Genomic DNA, 14,292 nt, shown 5'->3' on the forward strand with positions numbered 1-14,292 from the left:
ATCCATATACCTCTGTGAGATAGATTGGGCAGCCATTACTATTATTCCCATTTTTATAGATGAGATTAGATGACTTGTCTAAGGTCTCTTGTCCAAAATGGCAAATGGCATAACCAGAATCATAATCTTCTAATAAATTCATTATTCTTCTACTATTCCATACTGCCTCTCCTATTTCCTAGGTTTACACCGGGAACTCTGATCACCTCTTTTCTTATGATGGGACATATGTGAGAGTTATCCATCCCTTCCAGTTTCTATATTATCTTTTATAGTCACAACATTCCCAACATCACATGTCATTTTATTGAAATTTTTGAAGGATCCATTTAAATTCTCCAAGATCTCCACTGATTTTTGTTATTATTTAGTTAAGAAAAAGTTTGTGTGTGTGTGTGTGTGTGTGTGTGTGTGTGTTTGTGTGTGTATTGCCTGAGCACAACTGAAAAGTTCCAACAGGACAGAAAACAAAGGAGATGGGATGGCTAGGATATTAGCCTAAGAGTCAGGATCCCCGGGTTCTAGTTCTTTCAATACCTTGAAAAAAATGACTTTTCCTTTTTGGTCCTTTGTTTTCCCAGCTATTCAAAGAGGAAGTAGAACTAAATGATCACTTTCTGCATCATTATTCTGTTTCTTATAATTCCAAGGTCCCTTTCAAATCTGACATTCTATAATTTGACTAAATGGAAACCAGCATAAAGAAAACTCAGAATAGAAGCTGGGAAGCAAAGTCAGAAGAGGAAAAACAAGAATTGGTAAAATGTTAACCTTATAAACATAATAGAGATGATAAACAGGAATTTAGGAAAATCCAGATGCCCAGTAGTGATAGGAAATGTGAGTTCAATTAGCTAAAATGATTAAGAGAGTGAGAAATTTTGTCATTTCTAAAAAGATATTCATATATAGAAAAAATATTCTAATTTGTGCAGACCTAATAACTTTGTAGGGACCCTTATTAAGGGAGTTCATCATGTGAAAAAAAATTCTTGACCCAGTATTCAATTAAATTACCTTTGTTAAGTATCTATCACTGCTTGGTATGTGTTGAAGAAATACAAAGTTTAGGTTAGGAACATGGACATATTTACTCTTCACCCCCATATATTAATACTTAATGAAAGAAACTCAGAAATCCCCTCTTTCCTCCTGAAATGGAAACAGTGATAAATATTATTAAAAAAAAGTATCAGATTGTCTGGGTCAAGATTGATAGTTTGATATTGACAGGAAGTTTCTAACTAATATACATAGAAATATATAATATATAATTTCCTATTCTAACAAAATCATTGTTGCAAAGAAAAACAAAAAATAGATGAACATTAACCAAGCTCCATTGTCATCGCAGTCTTATATGGAAACCAAGGTCAGGATAAATGTATGGAAGTATATGTGATTTTATGTAATATGTAGTCACTCATGGAACTAGAGAAACAAAATCTTCTCATGGACCTTGTATTCTAGCAAGTAAATAAAATAAATAAATAAAAATGAGATGCAGTAATTCATAAATCCATCCATCCATATATTGTATGTATATATAATTACATATTATATACATACTTAGATATGAATACTTAAATGTAAATATATATAGATATAGATATTACATATGTATCTATATATATATATAAATCAACCTGAGTTACTATAATTGAACTCTGCAGTATACTATATAGCTGTATATATATATATATATATATATTCTAGATTTATTTATATGTGTTCACAGTTATTATAATTACTCCTTATTTTATATCTTGTTGAAATGGAAAGAATATTAGTCTTAGAGTCAGAAAACTTATCCTGAAGTATTGTAGAGTCCTACCCATATGGCTTTTATTTTCTTCAGTTTCATTTTCTCCATCAAATGGTGTAATAATAATATTTATACTAATGATCTCATATGAGGGACATGATGGCTTGGTGGAAAGACAATGGACCTTGGAGCCAGGTAAACTCTAGGTTCAAGTCTCATCTTTCATCCATCCTTATTGTCTGATTCTGATAAATAATTTAATCTCTCAAGTGCTCTAGATAACTAAGACTATAAGTGGGAAGGAAGATACTGATTGAGGGAGCTTCTATATGTAGGAGTTTCTTGAATTATTGAAATCATAAATCCAATTTTTAAAAAATTAACTAATTTATGGGAAAAGTACTTTGTACTTTTTTGAAGAAAGTACTTTTAAAATGGGATTTTGCAAATGTTTTTTCTGCTATTTAACTAAAGAACTTTGATTATTATTTTTTTAATTTAATAAGGGGGGCATGTATTCAGACCTATGATTTCATCAATATATGGTAAGAAAATTTCCTCTTCTGAGTCAGATCTGCAACTGTTATACAACTTATAATGAAAGAAAACTATTTTTTCACTGAAAGAGTAAATAACTTAGCAATGTTGTACAACTAGAATATGTCCTAGATAGGAATTGTAAGTCAGTCTTCTCAATTCTTGAGCCCAGTTCTCTATCCACTATTCCAGGGAGTCTTTTAATATACTTTTATGGTCATCAGTGCTGAAAAATAGGGGTTAACCAGATTAAACTTATAATGATAAATTCTAATAATACTGGCCATTAAGATTTTAAAAGTATAATATTTACCAAAAACACTATGAGGTAGATAGCATAGGTATTATGTGATGCATTCTACAAATGAGGAATCTGAGGCAAAAAGAGGCTAAATAACTTGCCTAAGGTTAGACTTCTGCCAACTTTTGGATCTAGAATTTGAAGATAGTAGTCCTTTATTTCTACATAAAAATGTGAATTCCTTTAGGGAATTTATTTAGTAAATATTATTTTATTATTAAATATACATTAATTGATAATATTTATTAATACCATAAGATCTTAAATGCTACCTACTATGATAATCATTGAGCTATAACAAGCAAGAATCCCTCCTAACCACCTTATCATAGTACCTGGCACATAAGATTTTATGCTATTAATAAATGCTGACTGATTGTTTCTCAATAGCAAGTTCCATACTCCACAGCTCCATTACAACATGATGATGATATGCTTCCTTTGTATTCTGGAAAATCATGGAAATAAGAGAATTAATAAGGGGAAAAGGAGCTAAGTGGTAAGGAGAATAATTGCAGATACATATGACTTACTTCAATTTTCTAAAGGCTAGCCCCATCACCCTTTTGTCTTTTGTTGTTTTCTTTTCTTACATTGGGTCTACTATTATAAATATGACTAGGGCTTATTTTGTTGCCAGAATAGGTTCCTATTAGCTTATATTCTAGTGTGGGAGTGTAAAGCATGAACACTAATAACTCTAATATACAACTTAATGATAGCCTTAGGTCTATAGTAAAACCTCATGAACTTGAACTAATGAGGTGAAGACTAAGAACAATCTTGAATATACACATGTGTATATAAAGGTGCATATAGGCTTAAATTTAGTTGAAATGTTTTCATGTTCATTAATGTCAAAGTTTTGTGTGTCTTTGTGATTATCAATTTAGAAAAAAGATTGTTTTTATGATGTCTTTGTAGCTACTTTCATATTACTATTACCTCACCAAACCTCAGTTTCTCCATCTGTGAAAATAATTAAGGAAAAAATACAGGCAGTCCTAATCTCACAAGGTTACTATGCATAAAATGTTTTGTAAATCTTAGCACATTACAGACATGTGGGTTATTATTATTATTATCTCTTGTTTTTATGCAAATAATTCCCCCTAAAGTGCTTGAAAATAATTGGTTCTCCTAAGTAGTTTAATGACTCATACTGTCAACCCTTCATTCTTGCATATTATTTAAAAATTGATAGGGTAAATGACAAGGGGATAATATTCCTAGATACAAGCTATAAAAATCAAGCCTCCGTCTCAGCTAATGGTGATTATACTTACTGACTAGCACCTGTATTGAATTCATATGTTAAGAATAGGTTAGTCAGTATTAATAATAACAATGCCAAAAGAGTAATCTTTCTAAGCTTATACCCGTTAAACCGTCCTTTAATATCAGTTGATAAAAGAATCACTTTTAAGAAAGAAAGGAAGATATTGTAGAAAGAACTTTGAATGTAGAGTCAGAAAAACTGAATTTAAATCCCAGATTTACTACTTCCTGTGTCATTTTTGATATTACTTTACCATTCTATAAGTCAGTGTCTCTATCAATGGAATTAGATTTTTGAGCTAGATTGATCAGATTATTTTCATGTCTATGACAGACAGACAGAAAGAGAGACAGAGAGACAGACATAGAGAGAAACACAGAAAGGGAAATAAAGAGAGAAAGAGAGGCATAGAAGGAGAGACAGAGAGAAAAACAAAGATTAACAGAGAAGGACAAAGGTAGAGAGACACAAGTGACAGAAATAAAGAAACAGAGAGACAGAAAGATAGAGAGTGAATCCTCATGTATCTAGATAATACTGTATCCCCACTACATACCAGGACTTTCCTATTTATTTTAATACCCCAAAGTATTGAATACATCTTGCACACATGGGTGATCAGTAAATATTGGTTGAGTGAATGAATAAATCTCTGTAGCTCTCTAAGTTTCTATCATTCTAATTCATAAAATAGGTGGATATGTCTCACCATATCCCAAGTCTCCTAACAATGACAAACTCAGAGAAGTAAGTAGGAGAGGATGTTGAATGATAAACTAATATATTTACCTATGCATGTTCACAAAAAGAAGGTTAGACCAGATGATTTTTTTAAGCTCCCTTCCAAAACTCATATATTTTTCTATGATTCTGTGAAGGGAATTATATTACCTATGGTGAAAGTTTCTTGCTTGTTGAAGATTTAGTTCAATTAAACAAGTATTTTTTTTCATTTATCTGTTGACTTAATTCAGCAATCATTTATTAAACACCTGCTACAAGTTTGTCACCTTATGAGTCACAGAATACTTTAGTGGTGGTCCAGAAAGATCTTTGGAATTTAGACCTAGTATCCCTGCTGACAATATCTGCCTGCTATAGAGTGGGTTATCCTTTTTCTTTAAAATACCTTTATCCTCTTCCAAATGGTTGATAACCTTATTTATTTTGCCTGACCCTAGCACATTGGGTTCAATATGCTGAAATTTAATTAAGTGAAAAAAGACTAGTAACTTTGACATCAGGGTTGAAGGCTTTTTCTCATGTGAACCTCAGTCTTCTTTCTTCTCCTCTATATTATCTCACCCAAGACACACAAAAAAGAAAATCTCCTTGTCTTTTTTTCTGCTTTTAGCAAGGCAATGGGGTTTAATGACTTGCCCAAGGTCACACAGCTAGGAATTTTTTCAATGTCTGGGGTCAGATTTGAACCCAGGTCCTCCTGACTCCAGGGCTGGCACTCTACTGTACCACCTAGATGTCCTTTCCTTGTCTTTTGAAAATGATTTCCATTGTCTCCTTTCTTATGGCCTCCTAGGCAATTAAATATTTCCCCTTTTATAAATTTAAGAACATCCCAAAATAAAAGTCTATTAATTTTAGCATTACTAGATAGATTTATTTTCTTCTCTGGTTGAAATTTCTTAATTCTTCCCAAAGTAGGTATAATAGATTACTGATTCTTTCCTGTTTCATACTATATAATTTTTCAAAGAACTTTATGAGATAAGATCATAGGATTGAGGGCTACAAGGGCTATTAATATATGAATTAATTTATTCTATCTCATTCCATATATATATAAGGAAACTGGAATCCTAAAGAGCTATAGTAACTTACCCCAGGTTGCATAGATATAAATAGCTGGACAGGTACCAGAGTTATATACCATATTCTAATCTAGTACCCTTTTTAACTATTCCATGTTTCCTCTCTTAAGAAGCTTCAAGTCAAGTGATATTAACTTTGTTTTAAAGTTAAGAAACTTCAGGTTCAGAATCAAAGTCACAAATCTAGTGAATTAATCTAAATATCCAGGTCATCTAAACAATCCTATTTTACTCTTTCTACTTTAACAATATGTTTAAGTATTATATTCCTATGGTCCTAAATAATAAAGAGGAAGTGAAGTATGACCCATGCCTTGTCTTCAATGAGTTTACATCCTTATAGAATTTCTTAGATATGATTTATTTATTTTTAATAATTTATGTAGTTTTGAATTTTACAATTTTTCCCTATTTTCAATTCCCTCCCCCAGCCCCCACAGAAAACAGTCTGTTAATTTTTATATTGTTTCATTGATATATATTGATCTAAGTTAAATGTGCTGAGAGAGAAATCATAACATAGATATTATTTAAAAGATTATCTTGTGTCAATTTTAAAATTGAACAGACTAATTAGAAAATGTCACATGTCCAGATGCCTTGAATTTTTTAAGCCACCACTTAGACTCTTTCAATTTCTTTGGAGATACAATGCAGAAATAGAAATGTTCTAAAAGACAAAGGGATCAAATTGGGTTTTCATCTGGCCAGCAGATTTTACTGGTATAATGACAAAAGGTATGTGCGCACCAACTTGGACCAGCTCTTAGACTCAAATCTTAAATTTTCAATGTGAGCACTTATATACCAAAAATCATAAAATGCTATGAATGTAGGGTTTGATTTATTCATTTACTGATTGTGTAGACAAAGAATGTGTTAATAATGAATATACTTTATTTTCAAAGCAAGTTATTAAACATTTACTAATATTATCCACCCAAAAAACTATTAATTCTATCTACCCAACCAAATCTCAAATGTTAGAAAAGAACAATTTGGTAATTAAACTTATGGTATCAAAGTTGAGAATTCTAGTTATTGCTTTACTATTATCAATTGGAGCAATATTTCTCAAGTTCTATCTTCTATATGAGACCTTTTTTTCCTATGTCTTCTATCCACTTGTATCTCATCCTCCAACTTCCCACCTACTTCTCTCCAACCCGCCCCCCCATTGCCTTTCCTCTGGGATTACTTCAAACTTAATCAGTATTTTGTATATACGTGAATTTTGACGTTACCTGCTCCGTAGGCCAGAGGACAGAGACTATGTTTTTTTGTGTTTTTCTATCTCCCTAGTACTTTTTTGTGTCTTTGTATATCCCTTGTCCTTAGATCTAGTTCAGGCAAATAGTAGGTGCTTATGTTTCTTGATTTGATTTGATTTATTGACCTAGTTTATTAATACATATTACTATTCCAGAGAGGATGCTATACATAAACATTTTTTTCAATCTAATAATATAGCTGTTTATGATCACAAAGCACTTTTAAATTTTATCATCTCATTTGAGTCTTTTTCCCTCCACCCCAAAAAGTCTATTGGGAAATCCAGGTCTATTGAGAAACCCAAGTGATCAAATAAGATCTATGTATTTTATCTTATTTTTATGATACTTCCCAAGTGTTGCCTCCCCCAATCTGAAATGTACTATACCCTTCCAGGGACATAGACCAGGAGATATTTACCCTGTTGGCCAACCATAATGATGAAATCAGGAATATCTCCATGGCATGTTTCAGATAAATTTAAGGAATTCTAACCAACTATGACAGAGCTTGGGTTCTTCCTCCTATACATAGTCATCCTCTTCAATAAAGGAAATTCTTTCTCCTACCATTGAACTCAAACCAAATAACCTCAAAAGTCTAGATTTCTCATCCACAATACTGGCCTCTATGTGCAATCATAGTTTCTTCCAAAGTTCAACAGGGAACTTGTGTTTGAGGTGTCCATTACCCACTCAATTCACTGGAAACCCCAGAGAAAGGGGCAGGGTGGGTGGGAGAGAATTTTGGTTTACAGTTTCCAAAGCTGAGATAAAGCTGTCTTTCCCTTAAAATTCCCTCACCCAGAGTACTTGTTTTTTTGAAATGTATAAAGGCAATCTAGTGCCCTCTCAGAATAATTCTTTCAAATGTAGAAACAAATATATATATATATATATATATATATATATATTTATATATAATACAAATATTACATGTACAGGAGAAACCAATTATATTGACATACATTCATCTTTCTCTCCATGTATATGTATATATGTATGTTCATGAATATTATATATATATATATATATATATGTCTATGTTCATGAATATCAAATTATGAACCCTTCTTTCAAATACCCCCAAGGATATTTATCCATATATAAAACTCTAGAAAAAGTATCTGGACAGGACTAAACAATATCTCCTCAAGTGCCTTTCTCAGGACCATGGACCAAAACATTCCAATAAATTTACATGACATAATTCCTAATGGCTTTCCAAATGCCACACAAAAAGTTCCAAATATTCCCATTAGTATAATTCTATCTCAAAATTCCTGGTTGTCTTAACGACTGCTATCATTCCTTCTAAATACAAAAAGTCATGCAAATGCAACAAAAGATAGTGTGGGTATAGTCTTAGAAGTCACAGAGAATTTTTATATAAGACTACAACTGAAAATCATAGACTCTCTAGTCTATACTCTCTAGTCCCTCAATGACAATTGAGGACACCTCATCATTAAATGATCACCATTACCAAAGGGATCATCAGAAGTACCACCAGAACATAAAAGTTTTCTGGGATTCACCTGTTACTTCTTGGTCCATGTCTAACTTCAAGCAGATCATTTTGAACCCATCCTACGGACTGTTATCTAGGTTCAAAATTACAAGAAAATAAGATATTCAAAATCAATCTAAAAGTGAACAAAAGATTAATTTAGGCATATAAAAGAAAGGATATTCATTGAAGACAAAGAACTGATTCAGATAAATACAGGATTCTTTATGCTTCTTGTTTTTAGGTAACCAGGAAGTGATGTCAAGGGTTTAAGCCGATACACTAAGCTCCCTTAATTATTTTATAATTATTAATAAACCATGACCTATGAAACCACAAATTTGTTACAACTGTTTGTTAAATAGAAATCTAGAGTAATGTTCATGGATTTTTTTTGCAATTGCATGAAATGTTCAGAGTCAATTTTATATCTGTTATACCAAAGGTTCCAAATTAAACAAAATAATTGAGAGTCACACTACATAGTGATCCCTGTAGGCTATATTGTATCTTATTGCATTTTTTACTATTTCACACTTTAGGAAGAATTATTTATTGTATTGTTCAGAAAAATTATTATGTTGTTTAATTCCAACCCTATGAGACCCAAGCTTTCACCTAACCCAGTAAGTGCATATAATGGCTACAAGGTATTTTGGGGCTCCTCAATATGCTAGATCGATCTAAATCATTCTTGTTTTGTATTATCAATCCCAGGACTAATCATGATCCACTCAAGCTTCTGTTTTGGGTTACCTTGTGTTTTGGTCAAGTTGTCCTTCCAGCAAAATTGATTTATTCTGCATGTGGTATCTTAGCTAAATCCTTCCTTTTGTAAACTTTCCAGAACCTAGAAAAAAGGGATTCTTACTTCCTTTCTGACTTACTCTCCTTTATCAAATATTCTAATAAATTTATTTGTGAAATTTTCAGAGTTTTGGGATCTTTTCTCACAAACAAAACCACTTACATTTTAATCAAGTTTTGACCATATTTAGAAATATTGTAGATCATACACAATCCATGGACAGCAGCAAGGACACCTCTGGACTACACTACATCATTCCCCATAGTTAATGAGGGTATTGTGTAAACTGATTAAAGTTTTCATTTGTAGATAAAACATAACATGGTACACCAGCTACCATGTAAAATATTAAGATATCCAATAATTATCACTTAGGTATCACTAAGTATGTAAGCAGCATTTTCAGTGTTGTCATGATCAGATGCTGATTGTTTTGCACCTGCTGGTGGATTTAGTTTTCATATATGTGAGTTAACTAAGACACACAATATGTACATAGAGGAGCTAATATTTATATTATTTGGAATCAGAAACTATTGTTCAAAAATATTGTAACTCAGGGACTTAATGAAGAGAAATATTGTACTTTAAACAAATGATGTCCTTGAAAGAATCATTTCAAGCCATCATCAATTTCAGCAAGTATGGACATGGTAAGTGGAATGGGTAAAAATGTCCAGTCCTACCAAGACTCCATAACATTGCAGCTGTTAGACAGCTGGAGGATGGAAGGGAGGGGTGGAGGAGGGGAATTCCATTAGATCAAGGACATTAAGAAGAATATGTGAATTGGGGTAGGAGAGGGGCAAAAAAATTGGGCCTTGAGCCAAGATAGCCTTTGTAATTCTATTCAAAAGCGTCTTTTGCATTTCTGTTAGTCCTGGAGATTTACAAGTTCAGAAGTTAATTATAAGAATTTACTATGACATAAGAGGTATCAGAACTAAGAACTACATTTTAAAACAATTATCCACTTTCCCTCAAGGAAAAAAAAGTTGGTGTTTTTAGAAATTGCAAGAAAATAATAGAAAACAAGTTTGATTGTTTGTTTGTTTTGGGGGCTTATTCATTCTTTCCTATATTCAAAATGTTTCATTTCACTTTAAAAATAAAATTTTGCATAAATGGTTGATCTGTCTGTTTTCAGGGAAAAAAGAAAACATAATTAAGAACAGCCAGGGTATTGGGGTTGAAAAGAGTACAATGAAATATAACTTTTCTTTTCCCCTCAAAGATCATTCCATATGATTTTTTTTCTATGTTAAAGAAAATATTTTCAGAGAAACTCTTTCTAGCCTGTTTGTAGACTTGTAAAATTGACCTTTCAATTGTCCACTTGCACCTTAAAATTATGGGACAAGTGGCCAATTGTGCTTGCAATAGACTAATTGCATCATCAATTAGCCAATTGTGGGCACAATTAGCTACATGTAGAATTAATCATATGCTCAAGGTGGGTGGCCACCCTTTGAAAGAATGGACCCAAATATGTTCTAGATGCACATCTGCATGATGACTTGAAAGGCACATGGTACTTGGATCCCAGTGAATGATTTTAGAGAGAATCATTAAAGTAAATCTGGTACTTATTAAAGGTTATCCCACAAACCACAAGGTTGTCTTTTTTTCTTATTAGGAAGAAGCATGGACCAATAGTCCAAGGCAAAGCAGACTATGCATAAAGACTTCATACAGCAAAGATTCTTAATCATTGTTGGGTCCTGGAATCTTCTGGCTTTCTTATGAAATCTTTGGAGTCTTTGTATTCTTAAATATATCATATAAAAATATATAAGATTGCAAAGAATACCAAAGTTAATGAAAATAAAGAATTATTTTCCTCATCTCAATGCACAGATCTCCTAAAATATATCCAGTGACCCTTTAGATATCCTCATGGGTCTCCTAGTTAACCATTCTTGTTCAATAAGAAGAAACTTGGGAGTTTTTCTTTTGCTAGTTTCCTTCTCTTCTATGCCATAAAATCTTAGATTTTCAAAAAAGTTGTCAAAGAAATCACATATTATCTAAATACTGTATCATGGAATGTCAAAAAATGAAAGAAATCTAAGAGGTCTTCCAATACAAACTGAAACTAGAAGCTAGAATCTCATGAATCAATAAATCAATCAACAAGCATTTATTTAGTACTTTATGCAAGGCATTATAGGCACCAGCTACATGAAGAAAAAGAATAAAACAATGCCTAGTTTCAAATGAGATATTATGTAATTTTCTAACCCTAATAGCTCTATTATTATTATTAATATAATTATTATTATTACTTATCATTCTTGAATAAATAATTTTGCAACTTCAAGTTTTGGATATCCAGTGATGGGAAACTACTATCTCCTTCATTGTACTTTTAAAATGTTCAGTTTTTTTGAAAGTTTTCTATTAAAATTTCTCAAAATTATCACCTTATGCTCCAAGTTCTGCTCTCTGGGGCCAAGAAGAACTTTGCTAATCAACAAAAGATCACTATGCATATGTAGATATCAATATAAAAAACTATATTTCTTCATCTGTAAACATGCACACATTTATCTCCAAGTTAACAAAATACTCTTCCCATTCAAAGAAGTGCTCTAATCTATTCTTCTGATAGTCATTTTGCCTTAAGGCCACCACTTCCTTTGAATGTTAATATTTAGCTTGGAGAAAAGAAGACATATCAGTATGATTCCCAAACTGAAGCCATTGTACTGACGTCATTGTTTTATACCTGTGACACTTAGACAGGACACCAGAAGCTTGCCAGGAAATTGAATTGCTTCCATTTGAATTATCTTAGGAAGATTGAAGATCACCTGGCAGGATAAGATATAAGACACTGAGGTGCTTTCTGGAACAAAAATGACAAGTATTCAAATCTACTACAAAGAATGCAACTCAGATAGGCTGGCCTTATTCAAAAGTCAAACATGCTTGCCAAAAAGACTATTTTATGAAAATCTCACAGTGAGCAAGCACTCACATGGTGGTCAGAAAAAACCATTACAATGACATTCTCAAGATCTCTCAGGAACTTTGGAATTAACTGTGAGAGAGACACTGGCACAGGACCACCCAGCCTCAATGAAGAAGTTGCTGTGCTCTATGAGCAAAACAGAATTGTAATAGCTGAAAAGAAACCTGAGATATTAGAGAATCCATCCCAAATATTCTCATGACCTCTGGTAGAAGAGCACTCTGAGTTCATATTGGTCTGATCAGCCTAAATTGGATACACTGTAATTTGACTCTTACATATGTAAAATGCACATTGTATTTGTATGCAATATATATTACATATATTATATATATATATATATATATATATATATCAACATGATAGGAAAAGAGAAAACAAGCTATTCAAAATAGAGATTTTAGAAATGACTTCATAAACAATCAATTTGAAAGGTAATCATAAGTGGAGGAGAAAAGAAGGGAGGGGAAAGAAGAGGGAAGAAGGGATGACAGAAAGAGTAGTGAAAGGAGGGAAGGGAGAGAGAGAGAGAGAGAGAGAGAGAGAGAGAGAGAGAGAGAAGGAAGATCAAGATGATCAAGAAGTTGGATTAAAAGGAACCAAGGAAAAGTAAATCACCAACTTCTTGAACTCTAAAATTAGGACTGTAATGCTTGTATTGACTGTCTTATAGTTGTATTTTGAAGAATTTTTTTTTTAATTTTGAGTCATTATATGAATGGAAGTTATCATTATGATCATATTACTTAACTCTGACTAGCAAACTGAGATTCTCATCTGTATGCCACTCTGCTCTGTAACTTCAGAGACCGTGGGAATGCTTGGAGAAAATGGAAAAACAGAATCTCTCTCTACCCAGCTCCCCTCCCCAGGTTTATATGTTTTAAGTATTAAGGACTTTTGGAATTATAGATTTTGAAAAATGGTCAAAAATGTGTTCACTACTGATCAAACAATTAACAAGCATTTAATGAGTGCTGACTCTTTTAGGTGCAAAGCTTGTACACAAAGATAGACAGACAAAAATGAAAAGTCTTTGACTTCAAGAAATATATTCTATATAGAAAACAACATGTTTTCTATGAGCATATTAAAAATACTGAATATGGAAAGAATAAATACAATAATTTGGGCAGGAGGAAGGGAAGAAGACACTAGCAGCTAAGGGTAGCAGGATTTTTCATGTAGAAGGTGACAATTCAGGTGAGTTCTAAAGGAAACAGGTATTTAGATGGCATAGTGGATAGAGCACTTACTCTGAAGTCAGGAGGACCTGAATTCAAATTTGGTCTCAGACACACTAGGTATGTGAGCTTGGGCAAGTCACTTAACCTTGATTCCCTCGCATCCAGAGCTATCTCCAGTCATTCTGATTCATATCTGTCCACTGGACCTAGATGGCTCTGGAGGAAAGAAAATGAAGCTTGTGTCTTATCACAGAAGCACCCTCTCTCAAATCTAATTCATGTGCATGTTATGGCGTCATCTCACCATCAAAAACAGTCTTCTTAATAAGTTGCACTAGGATGGGGTTGGGTGAGTATCTTGAAGACTTTGAGGCACAGCATAGGCAAAGACATGGAAGCAGAAAATAGAATATAATATTAGAATAACAACTAGTTGGACTAGTGGAGTAATAATATATAATAAACTTGGAAAGGTGGATTTGAGATAGATTATTTGAATCTTGAAGATAAGTCACAGGAGCTTACATTTCCTCTTAGATGCCATTGAGAATGGATGCAGTTTACTGAACTGAAGAATGGTATGGCTTTATTTGAACTTTAGGAATATCACTTTTTTAGCTATGTTTCAAATATTTTGGAAAGGAGATAGTTGAAGCAGATCAATCAGGAGGCAAGTGGTGAAGTCCTAAATGAGGTGGTGGCCATGTGAAGGTACAAAATGAGATGGATTTCAGTGCTGATGTAGAAGTGGAATTAATAAGATTTGGCAATGATTGAATCTGCAGGGCAAAGGGGAGTGAAGAGTAGCGTATGATTGATGTTTGGAAAACA

This window comes from Macrotis lagotis, chromosome 1, assembly GCF_037893015.1.
Source record: "Macrotis lagotis isolate mMagLag1 chromosome 1, bilby.v1.9.chrom.fasta, whole genome shotgun sequence".
Lineage (NCBI taxonomy): Eukaryota > Metazoa > Chordata > Mammalia > Peramelemorphia > Peramelidae > Macrotis > Macrotis lagotis.